The following is an 18,336-nucleotide window of genomic DNA, read 5'->3' as shown; positions in this document are numbered from 1 at the left end:
CATGGCAACCCACTCCAGTATTCTTGGCTGGAGAATCCCATGGACAGAGGGCTCTGGTAGACTACAGTCCATAGGGTTGCAAAGAGTCAGACACAACTGAAGCAACTTAGCACCCATGTACTGCGGTCAACAGAACAAACTAATTTAGCATTTCTTGAAACATCTGAATATAACTTCTCCCTCTTTTTTTTTGGTAACAGATCAATTAATATCATATTTGTTGTTGTTCAGTTGCGGTCATCTCTGACTGTTTGTGACCCCATGAACAGCAGCACTCCAGGCTTCCTTGTCCCTCACTATCTCCCTCCCAGATTTTGTTGAAAATCATATCCATTGAGTTGGTAATGCCATCCAACCATCTCATCCTCTGTTTCCCCTTTCTCCTCCTGCCCTCAATCTTTTCCATTATCCAGGTATTTTCCAATGAATAGGCTCTTTGCATCAAGTAGCCAAAGAACTGGAGGTTCAGCTTCAGTATCAGTCCTGCCAATGAATATTCAGGCCTGATTTCCTTTAGGATTGACTGGTTTAATCTCCTTGTAGTCCAAGGGACTCTCAAGAGCCTTCTCCAGCACCCCAGTTAGAAAGCATCAATTCTTCAGTGTTCAGCCTTCTTTATGGTCCAACTCTCACATCCATATATGACTACTAGAAAAACCATAGCTTGGACTAGATGGGCCTTTGTCAGAGCTTTTCTTGCAAGGAGCAAGTATCTTTTAATTTCATGGCTGCAGTCACTGTCCCATTGATTTTGGAGAGCAAGAAAATAAAGTCTGTCACTATTTCCATTGTTTGCCCATCTGTTTGCCATGCAGTGATGGGACCAGATGCCATTATCTTAGTCTTTTGAATTTGAGTTTTAAGCCAACTTTTTCACTGTTCTCCTTCAGCTTCATCAAGAGGCTCTTTAGCTCCTCTTCGTTTTCGGACATAAGGGTGGTATCATCTGCATATCTGAGGTTGCTTATATTCCTCCTGGCAATCTTGATTCCAGCTTGTACTTCATCCAGCCTGGAATTTCCCTTGATGTACACTGCATATAAGTTAAATAAGCAGGGTGACAATATACAGCCTTGACGTACTCCTTTCCCAATTTGTAATCAGTGTGTTATTCCATGTCCAGTTCTAACTGATATTTCTTGACCTGAATCCAGGTTACTCTGGAGACAGGTAAGGTGGTCTGGTAGTCCCATTTCTTTCAGAATTTTCCAGTTTGTTGTGATCCACACAGTCAAAGGCTTTACTGTAGTCTCTGAAGTAGTTGTTTATATGGAATTCACTTGCTTTTTCTATGATCCAACAGATGTTGGCAATTTGATCTCTGGTTCCTCTGCCTTTTCTAAATCCAGCTTGTATATATGGAAGTTCTGGGTTCATGTACTGTTGAAGCCTAACTTGAAGGATTTTGAGCACTCCCTTGTTATCGTGTGAAATGAGCACAATTGTGCAGGAGTTTGAACAACCGTTGGCATTGCCCTTCTTTGGGATTGGCATGAAATCTGACCTTTTCGGAAAACTGTGGCCACTGCAGTTTTCCAAATCTGCTGGCATATTGAGTGCAGCACTTTCACAGCATCATCTTTTAGGATTTCAAATAGCTCAGCTGGAATTCTGTTACCTCCACTAGCTTTGCACATAGTAATACTTCCTAAGACCCACTTGACTTCATACTCCAGGATTTCTGGCATTAGGTGAGTCATCACACCATCATGGTTATCTTGGTCATTAAGACCTTTTTTGTACAGTTACTCTGTGTATTCTTACCAGTTCTTCTTAATCCTCTCTGCTTCTATTAGGTCCATAGCTTTTCTGTCCTTTATTGTGCCCATCTTTGCATGAAATATTCCCTTGATATTTCTAATTTATTACTTTAAACTATAAATATAATTATCAATATTTGAAACCTCTGTGATATTTTGCTAAGTTTAATATCCTCACTAAGTATCAGTTTCCTCATGGTTACCTCATAGTGATGATTAAACAGGAGTACCTTTGTAAAGTGCCTGGCAGATAGCCTTTTTTGACAAACTAGTTGGGCTGTTTTCTGTTGTTGTTTTTTAAAAATCCATTGTATTTGTTTATTGTATAGTTTTTAAAGTTTAAACTCCATGTACAGTTATTAGAAATTATTGACTATATTCCCCACGTTTTTACAATGTATCCTTGTAGCTTATTTTATATATAGTGTCAATAATGTGTGGGCTTCCCTGGTGGCTCAGATGATAAATAATTTGCTTGCACTGTGAGACCTGGGTTTGATCCCTGGGTCAGGAAGACTCCCTGGAGAAGGGAATGGCACTCCACTCTAGTATTCTTGCCTGAAAAATCCCATGGACAGAGGAGACTGGCAGGTACAGTCCATGGGGTCAAAAAGAGTTGGACATGACTGAGCAACAAACAGCTTCACAACACTTTCATCAATAGTTTGTACCTCTTAACCTGCTGCCCCTAAGCTGCCCCTCCCTCTCCCTCTCTCCTCACTGGTGGCTGATAGTTTGTTCTCTGCATCTGTGAATCTGCTGCTTTTGTTATATTCCCTAGTTCATTGTTTTTTAGATTCCATAATGCCCTCCAAGTCCCTCCATGATGCTGAAAATAGCAAAATTGCTTTCTTTTTATGGCTGAGTACTACTCCATTATATATATATATACACACACACACACATAATATTTATATATTTATATAGATTTACAAATATATATTTATATACTGTATATATATATGTGTGTATATATATATTTATAGTACTACTCTACTATATTCATCTTCTTTATCCATTCTCTGTTGTTGAGGGACACTTAGATTGCTTCCATATCTTGGCAGTTGTAAATCATTTTTCAGTGAACTCTGGGATGCATGCATCTTTTCAGATTAGTGGGGTTTTGTCTTTTTTTCCCTGTATGTATCCAGGAGTGGGCCTGCTGAGTCATATAGCAGTCCTAGTTTTAGTTCTCTGAGAGACCTCCCTACTGTTCTCCCTAGTGCTTCCACCAATTTACTTTCCAACCAACAGTGTACAGGGTTTTACTTTATTCCAAGTCTTGATTCTTCACCATCCTGTTATTATTTTGGACCGGAAGTCAGGTAGCTTGATGTCATCATCTGTCTCCAGTACTAGGTATACTAACTTAAAACTCGGTATACGTCATCACTAAGATTATATTTCTTTATCTGAAGCCATAGTTAATAATAGTATCTATCTCAGAGAATTATTGTGAATATTTAATGATATGATACAAGACTGCACTTAGAAGTTTGCTAGCACACAATGCATGTTCAATAAAGGTTAGCTATCCTTATTGCTTTCTTTCCCCTGCCTCCTTGGAGAATGACAGGAAAATAGAATTAAATCTTGCCCACTTTTTTTCCATACTTCAATTCTGTTAGCTCTCCTTTCACAATATATCCAGAATCTGAGGGTCAGAGATCAAAGGGTTATCGCAGTGCTGCCGCTGCTGCGAAGTCGCTTCAGTCATGTCTGATTCTGTGTGACCCCACAGACAGCAGCCCACCAGGCTCCCCCATCCCTGGGACTCTCCAGGCAAGAACACTGGAGTGGGCTGCCCTTTCCTTCTCCAATGCATGAAAGTGAAAAGTGAAAGTGAAGTCGCTCAGTCGTGTCTGACTCTTCGCGGCCCCATGGACTGCAGCCCACCAGCCTCCTCCGTCCATGGGATTTTCCAGGCAAGAGGACTGGAGTGGGGTGCCATTGCCTTCTCTGTTATCGCAATGACTTTATGACTATTCTCCTTGCCTCCACCCTTGCCCCATCAAAATGGATTCCCAAAGTCACCAACTAGGAGGCCTCATACAACCGTTCCTTAGCGGCCCGTATGGTTTAGCTCTTACTTCACTCCCCACTACCACTTCAACTTAGTATTTGAAAGTGACGAGAACATGACCTTTGTCACAGGATTTACACCTGCTGTTACTTCTGCTCGTGGTTCGTTCACAAGTTCTTTGTTCTCAAGTAAACACTAAATATGATTTCAGTCCAAAACTCTTCCTCAGGAGCACAATCAAACTACACATCTTCTCTCTTTCTATTACCTCCCTTATTTTTCCTCTTTGAACTTATCACATCTAATAATTTCAGTTTTATCTCAGTAAAATGTAAGTTCCATGAAGAAAATAAGTAATCTTTTTTTTCTCCCACTGATTCATTCTTAGAAACTGCAACAGTGTTTGACACACATTCATGCTTAATAAATATTTAATGAGTGGATTCCTTTGTTGAATAATAAATGCTTAAATCTTACCACTTTTAATCCATTGAAGAAGTTAGTTTGATATTTCTTAATGCGTTAAAGTACATTGCAATAAAAGAGCAGATGGGCAGAAAAAACTTAGTACATACATTGCCAAGCACTGTTATAAGCACAGAAAAAGTTTCAAGATCTATCATAGATAACACAGATGGAAAGGAAAAACAAATGTTCTTTTATTCAGAGAAGCCTATTTTTGTTTTATGAATGTGAACTTTTCTTGAATTTTTGATGATATAAACTAGATATTTTTGATTTCTTTGTGTGACTTATTTTCTGTTTACCCTCTCTTCCTTGTCCTCACATATCTAGCGATAATGTTTTGTCCATTCATGTAAATAATAGTGATTGGTAATAATTAGTCATAATAAATTATCAGTATTAGAAACTAATGTATCATTCTTTGTCTAGCAAGAAATGCAGTTACAAACGGAAAAACCTTGGCTGTGATAAGTGGCTGAGATGTTTTTCAGTCTGTGAGCTTTATACAACACTTGGAACAGACTCAAGTGACCCAAAATACTACCTTATTTTTCTTTGTAACCCTACCCTACTTTCTAGAGGACTCCATGCACAAATTCTTCATTTTGACTTAAGGGATGGTCTTGCTAGTGTCAACCACAAATTGGCCCTTGTCGTGGTTGCTTCTCTCTAACTCTATAAGGATTAAATCATGTGCCACTGCAGCTGTGACCTCCAGCATCCGCTGAAGATATTCAGGGTTGAGAGCAAAATGAGGTACTCTGTGCTTCGGGAAACTGGCAGGACAGGTCTTTAGATATTCTCAGGAGCTGATTTTATGAGCCCAATTCTTACATCTCTTCATATCTAGGAAAGCACTAAAATACTTCACGGTGATGATTGTTGCTCATGACTAGCAGAAGCTTCATGAGACCAGTGGGAACTGTCTACAAAAAATATGCACTTGTGCATATACCCCACCCTCACCGAAATCACATATATACTGTCTTTCCCCCTACCTCTTCGGAACAGTCTCTCAGATCTATCTGAGGTGCTGTCTCCTGGGCGGCAATCCTCAGATTGCCCCAAATAAAACTTAACTTGCAACTCTCATATTGTGCATTTTTGTTTTAGTTGACACTAGGTATACTGACCCTGTAAGCAAACCACAGTAGAGCTGTTTTTGTATGGAAGGAAGAGAATCAGCCAGTGAGTTCCCATTTCAGACACTATACTGTAAACTCTAGCTACTGGCATGGTCCAGGGCTGTCTTGTTTTATCAATATACTTTATTTTGTTAGCCCTTCTATTTCTGCTTGCTGATTCCTCTGGCTATATGAAATATGTTGTTGATTTGAACAAAAGAGCTCTTTAATTTCCATAATTCTTTGATGTAAATAATGGTTGACTTCCCTGGTTATTTGGCAAGCTATACATTTCTTTTAAATTTCAGGTTTTCAGCATACCTTTTTAATAAGAGTTTGAAACAAAAGCATTGCATCCTTTCCTTTGAATCAAATATTTGTTGGGTATTAAGTGCTGTGCTAAGTCACTTCAGCCACGTCTTACTCCTTGTGACTCTATGGACTGTAGACCACCAGGTTCCTCTGCAATGGGATTCTCCAGGCAAGAATACTGGAGTGGGTTGCCATGCCCTTCTCCAAAGAATCTTCCCAAACCAGGGATTGAACCTGTGCCTCTTATGTCTCCTGCATTGGCAAGTGGGTTTTTTTTTGTTTTGTTTTTGTTTTATCACTAGCACCACTTGGGAAGCTCTGGTATTTAGTAGCTTCTATGCATGTACATGACTATAAATGAAAGTTGCATGGTTACTGAAGTAGGTTGCCCCAGTGGAGGAGATAGAAGAGATAATGGTAATGTAGTTGACTAAACTCTATAGAAGTGGTAAATGTGAGATAACATGTTTAATAAATAGAAGGAGTACTAAAATCAGCCTGGAGATTTGAGACTAATTTTAGAAGAGATCATGCTTATGCTGAGTCTTGAAGAAGAGGATTTAAATGGCCAAAGAAGGCAAAGGAATAAATGCCCAGAAACAAAAGCTTTAAAAAGAATACTCTAGGTGGGAGAATTCTAATATGATATATTATAGCATAATACAGGATAATAAAATAACCTGTAAAATATTTTTATGTTTACCACTTAGTTGCCCCAATTACAATAACATATTTCCTGGCAAAAGGAAATGAGGGTTGATAGACTGGCCCCTGGATATTCTTACTTTCTTACCCAGTATTGTTTTTCATAGTATATTTGTTTAATAAAGCAAATTGTTAGGTCAGAGTAATTCTGTAATATATATAAAACATTTTACTGTTAATGTCCAAATAAACACAAATCCCCTGCTCTTTTAAAAGTCATTCAGTCTTACAATAATGAAAAATAGCAGCTGACTAATTTTTTGTAGTTATATCTCTCATTTTATGACACTCCAGATGTTTTCGTTCCCTTAAACACCACACACACTGCAAAGCATTAACATATTGGTTTTCCAATGTGCAATGAAAACTGCCGGAACTCTAGAGACCATAAGCAATATTACTTGACCTTGTGTGGTCTGTAGTTAAAATATTCACCAGACAAATTACAATAAAACAAATAAGAGGTTAATGAAATTGCTCCTTTTAAATTTATAGTAAAGTATAGTGCTAATTAAATATGTTTATTACTGGTTCTGTCTTGCTCATTTGGTCTCCATTTTGCCCTACATTTACATTGTCCTTTAAAGCTTGATTTAAATTTTTTTTCAATTATTCTGCATTACTAACTTCCTTATATATATATGTATGAAAGAAAGGAAAAAAAGAAAAATAGCACTAAGTTGTGTTTGACTGTTGAGACCTCATGGACTATAGCCTGCCAGGTTTCTCTGTCCATGGGATTCTCCAGGCAAGAATACTGGAGTGATTTGCCAGTTACTTCTCCAGTATATCTTCCTGATCCAGAAATCAAACCCAGGTCTCCCAGATTGCACACAGATGCTTTACTGATTGAGCTATGCGGGAAGCCCACATGTATATGTATGTGTTGGATTTTATAGAAAGCTGTTTCTTTTCCTCTAGTTTTTCACCAGTGTATATTTTTTACTAATAATATTGCCAGGAATGTGCATTCAGTGATTAGGTCTGAATAATCTTTCTCATATATCATTTTTAAACAACAGTTTTGATATAGTTACACATTTAAAGTATCTTTTATAGGTTTTGACGTGTATATGCTCAAGAAACCATTACCAAAATTTTTATAGTCATATTTATAATTCTTAAAAATGTCCACATGTTCTCTTTCTCCTCCCCCTTTCTGAACAATTCCTTTCCCCCATCCCCAGAGAAATCATGGATGAACTTTCTACAAACTTTCTATAGATTCATTCGCATTTTCTAATTCTAGTATCTTATATAAATAGAATCATAAATTGTACTCTTAATCTATTCTACAGTATTTAGTTTTAAATTTATCCATGCTGCTATAGATATGTTCTAATAGTTTCTTCATTGTTATTTTTTAATCATATTACATTTTGGAGATATACCAGTTTGTTTACTAGTTCATTCATTGGTTTATTTGAATTGCATCTAATATCCAGCTATTATAATAAAAGCTATTATGATTATTTACATGAAAGTCTTAATATATACATATATTTCTATTTATCTTGGGTAAATCCTAGGCATAGAATGTCTAGATCATGCAGAAAGTATATGTTTACTTTCAAAGAGATGGCCAAATCCTTCCCTACATAACTATGTATTTTGCATCCCTGCCATCAGTGTATGAGAATTTTAGTTCTACCTTATCCTTGCCAACATTTAGAATAATCAATCTCTTTGATTTTTGCCATCCCGATATATATGAGATGGAATCTCATTGTGATTGCAACTTTCATCTTCTAGTGATTATTGATATGGAGTATCTTTTCAAATGCTTACTGACTTTATGTCTTCTTTGGTAACGGACTTGTTGAAATGTTTTGCCATTTATTTTAAATTGAGTTATTTTGAGAGTTCTGGGTATGTAAGTCCTTTATCAGAAATATGATTTGTAAGTTTTCTACCAGTCTATAGCTTTTTTTTTTTTTTAAATTTTTTTGCAGTTCCTTTCAAAGAACAGATGCTTTTAATTTTAATGAAGTCCAATTTATCAATTTGTTCTTTTATGGGCTTCATTTTGGGTAATATATCTAAAATATAAAATGTATTTGTATAGCCCACAGTCAGAAAGGCTTTCCTCTATGCATTTTAAAGGAAGTTTTCTTGTTAAAGGTTTTAAAAGTGATCCATGATTCACTTTGAGTAAATTTTGTGCATGGTGTGAAATCAGAATCAAAAGGGTTTATTTAGTTTGTTTTGCATATGATTGTCAAGTGTTCCAGCTACTGAAGTACTTTTTAACCTTTTTTTTTTTTTGTAAAATATCAGCTGCCATATAGATGCAAGAATAATTCTGGAATCTTTATTCTTTATTCAGTTTTGTTCAACTGATTCTGTTTATTGGTCTGTATGCCAGTTCTTCACTACATTGATTATTGCACCCCATTATAATAAGTATTGACATCAGCTAGCTTTAGTCCTCCAACTTTATCTTTTTGAAAACATTTTGGCTATTCACTTTCTTTCGTCCCCTTCTTCTCCTGCCTTTTATCTTTCCCAGCATCAGGGTCTTTTCCAATGAGTCCACCCACCCTTCCCATCAGGTGGCCAAAGTGTTGGAGCTTTAGCTTCAGTATCAGTCCTTCCAATGAATATTCAGGACTGATTTCCTTTAGATGGACTGGTTGGTTGTTCTTGCAGTCCAAGAGTCTTCTCCAGCACCACAGTTCAAAAGCATCAATTCTTTGGCACTCAGCATTCTTTATGGTCCAATTCCCACATCCATTTCATGACTACTGGATAAAACAGAGTTTTGACTAAATGGACTTTTGTTGGCAAAGTAATGTCTCTGCTTTTTAGTATGCTGTCTAGGTTTGTCATAGCTTTTATTCCAAGGAGCAAGCTAGCTATATTTATATACCTACTGTTAATATATAATAGAATTCTATTGTGCTTTGATCTTCCGCCATAAGCCGCATATTTCTTTATCTTCCACATCATCTTAATGAAGCGCATTTTACCTTAAAATTCTGACAGATTTGCTCAGTGTTCCTTGATGGAATCTCTCCAGCTCTGTGAATCAGGCCAGATCATTTTAGTAAGGCTCTCAATTTCTGCAACTAAAAAATAAAAGACAGCTTTATACATAAAGCTACATATCAGGGCCCCCATATTAAATTCTGCATTCTTTGTTAGATATTTGAAAGCAGTGGATGTAGAATCATCAGCATGTTAACAAACAGACATATTGAAGACACAGACACTTGAGCTCAGAAACAATTCAGGAATGCCTGAGCAAGTGGAAGAATGGATGTTATCAAGGTGAGTGAGGATAGCAGTTATCCCTGAAATACCTGCAATTCCTGTTTCAAGATCAAGATAATGCAGTTGAGTCTTCAGCTTTAGAAACAAAATTTCCAATGTAGGATGCAACCAAAAAATCAACCAGAGATAGCACTGATTAAAATATAGTTGTGCTGGAGATGAATGCCTCATTCTCATTGGCCAGTGCCTTAACTCTGGAATTCATTTTGTGTTTATTAATCTTCATAGAAAATCATTGATATTTTTAGAGAATATTTCAAGCATCCTATGAAAATACACATTGTAAAAAGAATGCTTCCACTTCATACTATATACTGTACTATACTACTAACATTGGCAGAAGAAGGTTAATGACATTCACCTCAACCTTCAAGCATCTGTAATCATTAATCCAATCATTGACAAGCTTGTCTCTGATCCAAAGCGACTCTCCTATAGCTATGGCCTTTCCTCCTCAACCCCTTCAAATGATCTTCAGGCAGTCCTTTGACAGTGCTTCCCAAATTATTCTCCAAGTTATGGTTTCTAGAATGCACTTGTCACATGGCTGAGAAATTGAGAAATTTGGTAGCAAGAAATACCTTGTCTGAGTTGCAAGCTCAGTAAGAATAAGATGGTAGCAGAACAATGACACTTTCATCTCTAGAAGATTATGTTTCTGGTAACATGGTGAAAAGCTTTGTTTTTACAAAGTATTGTGATTTGTGATATAATTCTTGTTATGTTTTCATTGATGTCATATAAGGGATTAATACAAATATTATATAATATATATGATGATAAATTTAATTGGTAAACAACAATAAGTTTACACCTTGTAAACTGATGATAACTCAAAATGTAAAAAAAAAAAAAAAAATTCTGAGCAATTTTTCTTCTCTTTTTCTGCTGTCCTTTAGTAAATGCAAGTATTTTTAAAACTTTTTTGATCCTCAGAATAGGCCAGAGCAATATCAAAGCTGTCTTTGAAACTTTGTAATTCTTTACATACTGAAACATAAAATGAATTGACGATGTTACACTTCTTAAAATGTGTTAATTCACCTATAGACTTTTGTAACTTTGTCACTAGCATCGAGGAGATTATTAAAGACATGGGTAAATCTAAATAATCCAGAGAACTCAGAGTCATAACTTGCTAGTTAAACATATTAATACTATTCAGAATGAAGCATTGTTATCTGAAGAAAATGAAGTTAAAATAGCGTTTGCTGATTTTTTTCTCAAAATGATACTGTAAATAGAAAATTTCAAATTTCCACATGTATTTCATATTTATTGGACTATGTCTGCTTGTAATTACCATTACATGAGTAAATATATTATTTGAAGCACATAATTAAATCTTTTATAAAGAATTTAAATTAACTTTATTTTTAAAAGTTCAGTAAATGCTGTTAAATTGTAGTAGTGTTGCTTTAATTAGATATGGCCTTATTAGCTTTTTCATTTTCTTTCCAGAAACGACAAAGAAAAATAATTCCATTGAAATTTCAGAGAGGAAAGGAGGTAGGCAGAAATAATTACAGAACTGGATTATCTCCAGGACACTAGAGCTAACATCCTGATTATTAAAGGAGCATCTTTTACAGCCAAAGTGATTTCAGATGAACCTAATTCATCAGTTCCTGCTTCTGTAAAACACCTCTTCTAATTCCTTCTGGAGCAATGGCCACCTGGTAAGATACACTTCAATTTTCAAAATTCACATGAAGCTATCCCTCTGAATGCTTAGGCATTCTGAAATTGTCAATATGAAATGGTCTATCTTGTTTTCTGAAGACTACTGAAGGCAGTTTCCCCCAGACAGAAGGGATCAGGAAGCCTTAGGAGATTTAGACTCTTCTAAGATCACAGATGGGCTTCCCTGGTGGCTCAGAGGTTAAAGCGTCTGCCTGCAATGCAGGAGACCTGGGTTCGATCCCAGGGTCGGGAAGATCCCCTGGAGAAGGAAATGGCAACCGACTCCAGTATTCTTGCCTGGAGAATTCCATGGGCAGAGGAGCCTGGTCGGCTACAGTCCAAGGGGTCGCAAAGAGTCGGACACGACTGAGCAACTTCACTTCACTTCTTCAAGATCACAGATAACCCTTCTAGTGTTTAAAACGTGTGCTCAGCCATTCAGTTGTGTCTGAATCTTTGTGGCCCCATGGACGGTAACTGAGCAGGCTCCTCTGCCCATGGAATTTTCCAGGCAAGAATACTAGAGTGGGGTGCCATTTCCTACCCCAGGGGATCTTCCCAACCAAGAGATGGAATCCACGTTGCTTACATCACTCGGCATTGGCAGGCGGATTCTTTATCACTAATGCCACCTGGGAAGCCCTCTAGTGTTTAAGGAGAATCATTAAAAAGGCATTGCCCTGAATTCCGTAATTCACTCATGTTTTAACTCTTTCTCAGCAAGAAATGTACATTCATCTAGATTTCATTTATTAAATTGTACATTTATCATGTCAAAGGTGCTATAGTGTAGGCATTAAACTGTGCAAAGCAGGAAGACTAAACTAATAAAGCATTGAAACAAGAGGTATAAATGCCTCTTCAGACCCTTCCCCAGCACATTGTATATAAAGTGATCAATAAGCATTTGTTAAGTGAATGACTCTTATGAACTGTGACATGATATCTAAGTTTTCAGGATGATTTGCTGGGACTTTTATCTGACAGAGACAAAGATGTTACAGAGCTCTGAAGTTGTTGGAATATAATTGTTTCATAAAGAAAGTTAGGTAGAAATTTTGGACTATGTCATCAGGCTATTTTCCTAATTCGTAAACATTCAGGTCTGAGTGATCTGAACATGTAACAATTAAGTATGTTAACATTTAACTGTGTTAAAACCACAGTTTTTCACACTAAAAAAATAATGAATGAGTAAATTATATCTGTATATATCTGACCTAATTGCAAAGGATCAATGCTCCCAAAATATATACTGCTCTCAAACCCTGCCTTGGAAGATGCCAGGATTAATAGAATTTCCAAAAATCACTTCATCTTAAAAAACAAAAAGGAAAAACTATTCCTTCCACATTACACTTTTCTTACTAAATTATGTTGTATGTGTTAGATCAGATTACATCAACTGGGTTCTGTCCTTGGACAAGTCACTCTGCCCCACGGGTTGCTCTTTTGCTTTCCTTGTATTAAGGAAGAACATAAAGTAGCTAATACAAAATTACAGCAAGCATTTGGATCCAAGCAAACACAGAGGTCCAAATGATTATAGGACTTCACCAGAAAAGATGGATTAGCTATATTTTAGAATCTTTAGATTTCAAAGCATACATCTTTATTTCAGGTGACCAGAGGGCTGTCAATGCATTTAGTATACCAGGAAGATTTCAACATCAAACAGAACTTTGTTTTTAATCCCAGGCCTGTCGTTTGTTTAAAAAAAAAAAGTGACTTCTTATGCTGGAAAATTTTTCTTATTGACTTACTCTAGTATTTTATTTGATATTTTATTTTATAGATTATATTTTAACTTAAGTAATACAGCCTTAGTTTTATAATGAGAAACATGCGAAATGTCAAAACTCGGGGTTGTTATGAAGATTAAACAATACAGCTAATAAAGCTAACCTAGGATTAAATAATATATAAATATAAGCAAATTCCTACTTCATTATGACCTTTGTATCACCAGTACTTGCCTTCCTAATACCAAGAATCCAAAAATACATAGTTAGAAATTGACATATGAATATGTAATAAAAAATGGAGCCTGGAGTTCCTCCCACCAAATATCTAAGAAGTTATTCTAAAGAATACAATGAAGAACAAGAGTATAGGTTCTTCTTTTACTGAAGATTGAAAGAGAGATGATTAACCTTTTAGATGAAATTGACTCTCTCTCTCTCTCTGTGGCCTTGAATTCCATTTTCAGCAAAAATGAGAAAAAGAAGCATCAAAAAAGAGATATATTATTGAGGTAAAATTTTAAGTGTTATCATGGTTTTCCTTTTTTCTATGTTTTTCTCAAGCAGAATTTCACAAGATATCATGCCAATTATTACAGGGTTGTCTTCAATTTATCTACCAAACTGATTCAATATAGTTAGTATTATGTACAAACTATGAATTTAGGATCCAGGATTGGCATAAGACTAAAGAGTAATCAACATAAGAGCAAGAGGTTTCTTTCTCTTATAATGTTTACCATACTTTATTTTAAATACTTGTGCAATATGCTTTTTTCCTGGGTAGTTTCTAAATATTTTAGAAATTAGGAAGCAGAGTTTTGAATTTGTTTTTGTGTCTAGCATAGTGCCTGACAGGACTTCCCTGGTGGCTCAGAGGGTAAAGAATCTGCTTGCCATGTGGGAGACCCAGGATCCATCCTGAGCCAGGAAGATCTGCTGGAGAAGGGAATGACAACCCACTCTAGCATTCTCACCTGGAGAATTCCATGGAAAGAGGAGCCTGGCAGGCTACAGTCCACGGGGTCACAAAGAGTCAGACACAACTGAGTGACTGACACTTTCACTTTTCACTAATGCCTGACATGTAGAAAACACAAGAAATATACATTGATTTGAAATTAAATTGACAGATTGAAAATAATTAGAAGAGGACATAGATGAGGTTGAGCTCCTCTTTCACACAAAGTAGTTGAATTCAGATCTATTTAAATTATGGTTGTAGAATTTAGAGTGCTTGTCAACTAAACAAGCTAATAAGTTACCCTAAAAGAAGCTATACTGACTATCATAAGCTACACAATGAAGTATAGCCTCATACCTTGTCTACTAAAGAAACTTCCAGAGTTCTTACTGCCTGAAATGGGTGGACAAGAGAAAACTATTTCTTAATTTTACATGCTTTGGAATAAAAATTAAAATGATGAAGTATTGTAATAACTATACTTCAGAGTTTCTAACTTGAGTAGAAAGTAGAAACACAGAGCAAAGAAATTTTGCAGTCATGGCCTCAGATGTATTCAAGATAAAACAGGCATTTAGTTAGACAACCAAGTTTTTATGATTACCAATGTGACATACCATAATATATTTTACATTCATCAGTATATAGAGAAAAGAAGATAAGCGAACCATATGGCCACCTAATGATGGGTAAGTACCTCATACTCTGAATAGTTTGTTTTTTCTTTCAGTTGTATTGAAATATAACTGACATCCAACACTGTTATAAGTTTAAGGTATACAGCATAATGGCTTGACTTACTTATACTACAAAATGATTACTAAAACAAGTTTAGGGAACATCCATCACCGCATATAGTTAGAAAAAAAATTTTTTTTTCTGTGATGAGAGATTTTAGGACTTATTTTCCTACCAACTTTCAAACATACCATACAGTAGTGTTAACCACATTCATCATGTTGTATATTACATCCTCAGTACTTATAGTTATTCTATAACTAGCAATTTGTAGTTTTTGACCAACTTCACCCAATTTCCCCCCTCTCCACTCCTCAAGTCTGGAAATGACAGGTCTGTTCTTATTTTCTATGAGTTATATTTCTTTAGATTCCATATATAAAATTAAGGTTATGCACTATTTGTTTTTGTCTGTCTGAACTATCTCATTTATATAATGATCTCAAGATCTACCTATGTTGTCACAGCCTGTCCTTTTCAATGGCTGAAGAGTATTACACCATATCTATAACTGACAAACATCTCAGGGGTTAGAGACACTGACGCTTCGCAGAGTGAAAACACACAGTTGGAAGTTGACCTGTAACATATAGTCAGTCCTCCTTGCCCTCGGTCTCTCGTATCTGCACTCTGCATTTGTGGGTTCAGCCAAACTTGGAACATACGCTACTCTAGTAGTACTACTGAATACTATTGAAAAAAATCTGAGTATAGGTGGACCCAACATTTTCAGACATTTGTTGTTAAATGGTCAACTGAATATTACTATAATAACTTTATCTGTCCATCTCATGATGGAAACTTATGCAGTTTCCCTGTCGTGGCCATTGTAAATAATGCTGTAAGAAAATAAGGTACAGATATCTTCTCAATTTTTTAAAATTTTCTTTGGAAAAATACTCAGAAATAGAATTACTATATCATATGAGAGTTATGTTTTTAATTTTTTGAGGAACTTCTCTACTGTTTTCTATGCTGGCTATGAATTAACATTCACACTAACAGTAAATAAAGGTTCCTTTTTCTCCGTATCCTTACCAGCATTTGTTATTTTTGTCTTCTTGAAAATAGCCATTCTAATAGGCACGAGGTGATATCTCATTGTGGTTTCTATTTTAATAATTGTATTTATTTTTGGCTGTGTTGGATCTTCATGATGAGTGGGCTTTTCTCTAGGTGTGGTGGACGGGGGCTATTCTTTACTTGCAGTTCACAGGCTTGTCATTACGGGGGCTTCTTTTGTTGCAGAGCTCAGGCCCTAGGGCGAGCTGGCTTAGGCAGTGATGGCACTTGGCTTCAGTATTTATGACTCCCAGGTTATAGAGCACAGGCTCAATAGTTGTGGCACATGGGCTTAGCTCCCCTGCAGCATGTTGGGATCTTCCCAGATCAGCGATAGAACCTGTATTTCTGCATTGGCAGGCAGATTCTTTACCGCTGAGCCACTAGGGAAGCCCCCTCATTGTAGTTTTTATTTGCATTCCGATGATGATTGGTGATGTTAGGCATTTTTTCATCCACTATTGGCCATTTGAATGTGTTTTTGGAAAAATGTATATTCAGGTTCTTTGCTTAATTTTAAACATGGTAATTTGTTTAATTGTTATTCGGTTGTATGGGTTCTTTATGTATTTGGATATTAACTCCTTATCAGATACATGGTTTGCAAATATTTTTGCCTACTCAATAGGCTACCTTTCATTTTGTTGATTGTTTCATTTTCCAGACACTTTTTAGTTTGATGTAGTCTCATTTGTTTGTTTTAATTTTGTTGCTTTTTCTATGAGTGTCACATATAAAAAATTACTACCAAGACCCATGTCAAGAACTGTTTTCTCTAAATTTTCTTCCAGAAGTTGTATAGTTTCATGTCTAATATTTCAGTCTTTAATTCATTTCAAGTTAACTTTTGAAAGTGGTGAAAGATAAGGGTCTAGAGTCATTCTTTCACATGTAAATATCTTATTTTTCCAGCATCAGTTATTAAAGAGACTGTCTTTTCTCCAATGAGTATTCCTTGGCTCAGCTGTCAAATTTTAGTTGACCATGTATATAGGAATTTATTTCAAAGTGTTCAAATATGCTCCATTGTCTGCATGTCTGTTTTTATATCAGTACGACACTCTTTTGATAAAAATAGCATTCTAATATAGTTTAAATTTCAGGACTTACAACACCTCAAGCTATATTCAATATTCTTAATAATTGCTTTGTCTAACCAGGGTCAGTTGTGGTTCTTAACAAATTGAAGGATTTTTTTTCTACTTCTTGGAAAATTGCCACTGGAATCTTGATAGGGATTTCAATAAACCTGTTGATGACTTAAATAGAATGTCTTAAAAAGAAACTATTTCATTCAAGTGTAAAATGGCAAATTGTAAGATTTTAAATGGAACTTTAAATTTCAAGTCTTTCAGGTTCAGTTCAGTCGCTCAGTTGTGTCCAACTATGTGTGACCCCATGGACTGCAGCATGCCAGGATCCTTGTCCATCACCAACTCCTGGAGCTTTCTCAAACCCATGTACATGGAGTTGGTGATGCCATCCAAACATCTCATCCTCTGTCATCCCCTTCTCCTCCTGCCTTCAATCTCTTCCAGCATCAGGGACTTTTCTAATGAGTCCATTGTTTGCATCAGGTAGCCAAAGTATTGGAATTTAAGCTTCAGCATCAGTCCTTCTAATGAATACTCAGGAGTGATTTCCTTTAGAATTAACTCGTTGGATATCCTTGCAGTCCAAAAGACTTGCAAGAGTTTTCTCCATCACCACAATTCAAAAGCATCAATTCTTCGGTGCTCAGCTTTCTTTATGGTCCAACTCTAACATCCATACATGACTACTGGAAAAAACCACAGCTTGGACTAGATAGACATTTGTTGGCAAAGTAATGTCTCTGTTTTTTAATATTCTGTCTAGGTTGGTCAAAGCTTTTCTTCCAAGGAGCAAGGGTCTTTTAATTTCATGGCTGCAGTCACCGTCTGCAGTGATTTTAGAGACCAAAAAAATAAAGTCTTTTCACTGTTTCCACTGTTTCCCCATCTATTTGCCATGAAGTGATGGGGCCAGATGCCATGATCTTAGTTTTCTGAATGTTGAGTTTTAAGCCAGCTTTTTCACTCTCCTCTTCACTGTCATCAAGAGGCTCTTTAGTTCTTCCCCTTTCTGCCCTAGGATGGTGTCATCTGCATATCTCAGATTATTGATATTTCTCCTGGCAATCTTGATTCCAGCTTGTGCTTCATCCAGCTGGGCATTTCACATGATGTGCTCTGCATATAAGTAAAATAAGCAGGGTGACAATATACAGCATGATGTACTCCTTTCCCAATTTGGAGCCCGTCTGTTGTTTCATGACCAGTTCTATCCAGCTTGAACATTTGGAAGCTCATGGTTCACATACTGTTGAAGCCTGGCTTGGAAAATGTTGAGCATTACTTTACTAGTGTGTGAGATGAGCGCAATTGTTCAGTAGTTTGAACATGCTTTGGCATTGCCTTTCTTTTGGATTGGAATGAAAACTGACCTTTTCCAGTCCTGTGGCCAC

General features: G+C 36.3%; 1 long non-coding RNA gene across 1 annotated transcript in view; it reads left to right on the top strand.

Annotated features, from left to right (window-relative positions):
- LOC139039434 (uncharacterized) overlaps nucleotides 1–18,336 on the top strand; it is a 232,191-nt gene that overhangs the window by 183,599 nt on the left and 30,256 nt on the right. Inside the window, exon 3 of the long non-coding RNA XR_011492698.1 lies at nucleotides 11,124–11,341. This is a non-coding gene — a long non-coding RNA (uncharacterized lncRNA). The remainder of the gene's footprint in view (nucleotides 1–11,123; nucleotides 11,342–18,336) is intronic.

This window comes from Odocoileus virginianus, chromosome 18 (genome assembly GCF_023699985.2).
Source record: "Odocoileus virginianus isolate 20LAN1187 ecotype Illinois chromosome 18, Ovbor_1.2, whole genome shotgun sequence".
Taxonomy (NCBI): Eukaryota; Metazoa; Chordata; class Mammalia; order Artiodactyla; family Cervidae; genus Odocoileus; species Odocoileus virginianus.
This window is presented reverse-complemented; position numbering and strand designations above follow the sequence as displayed.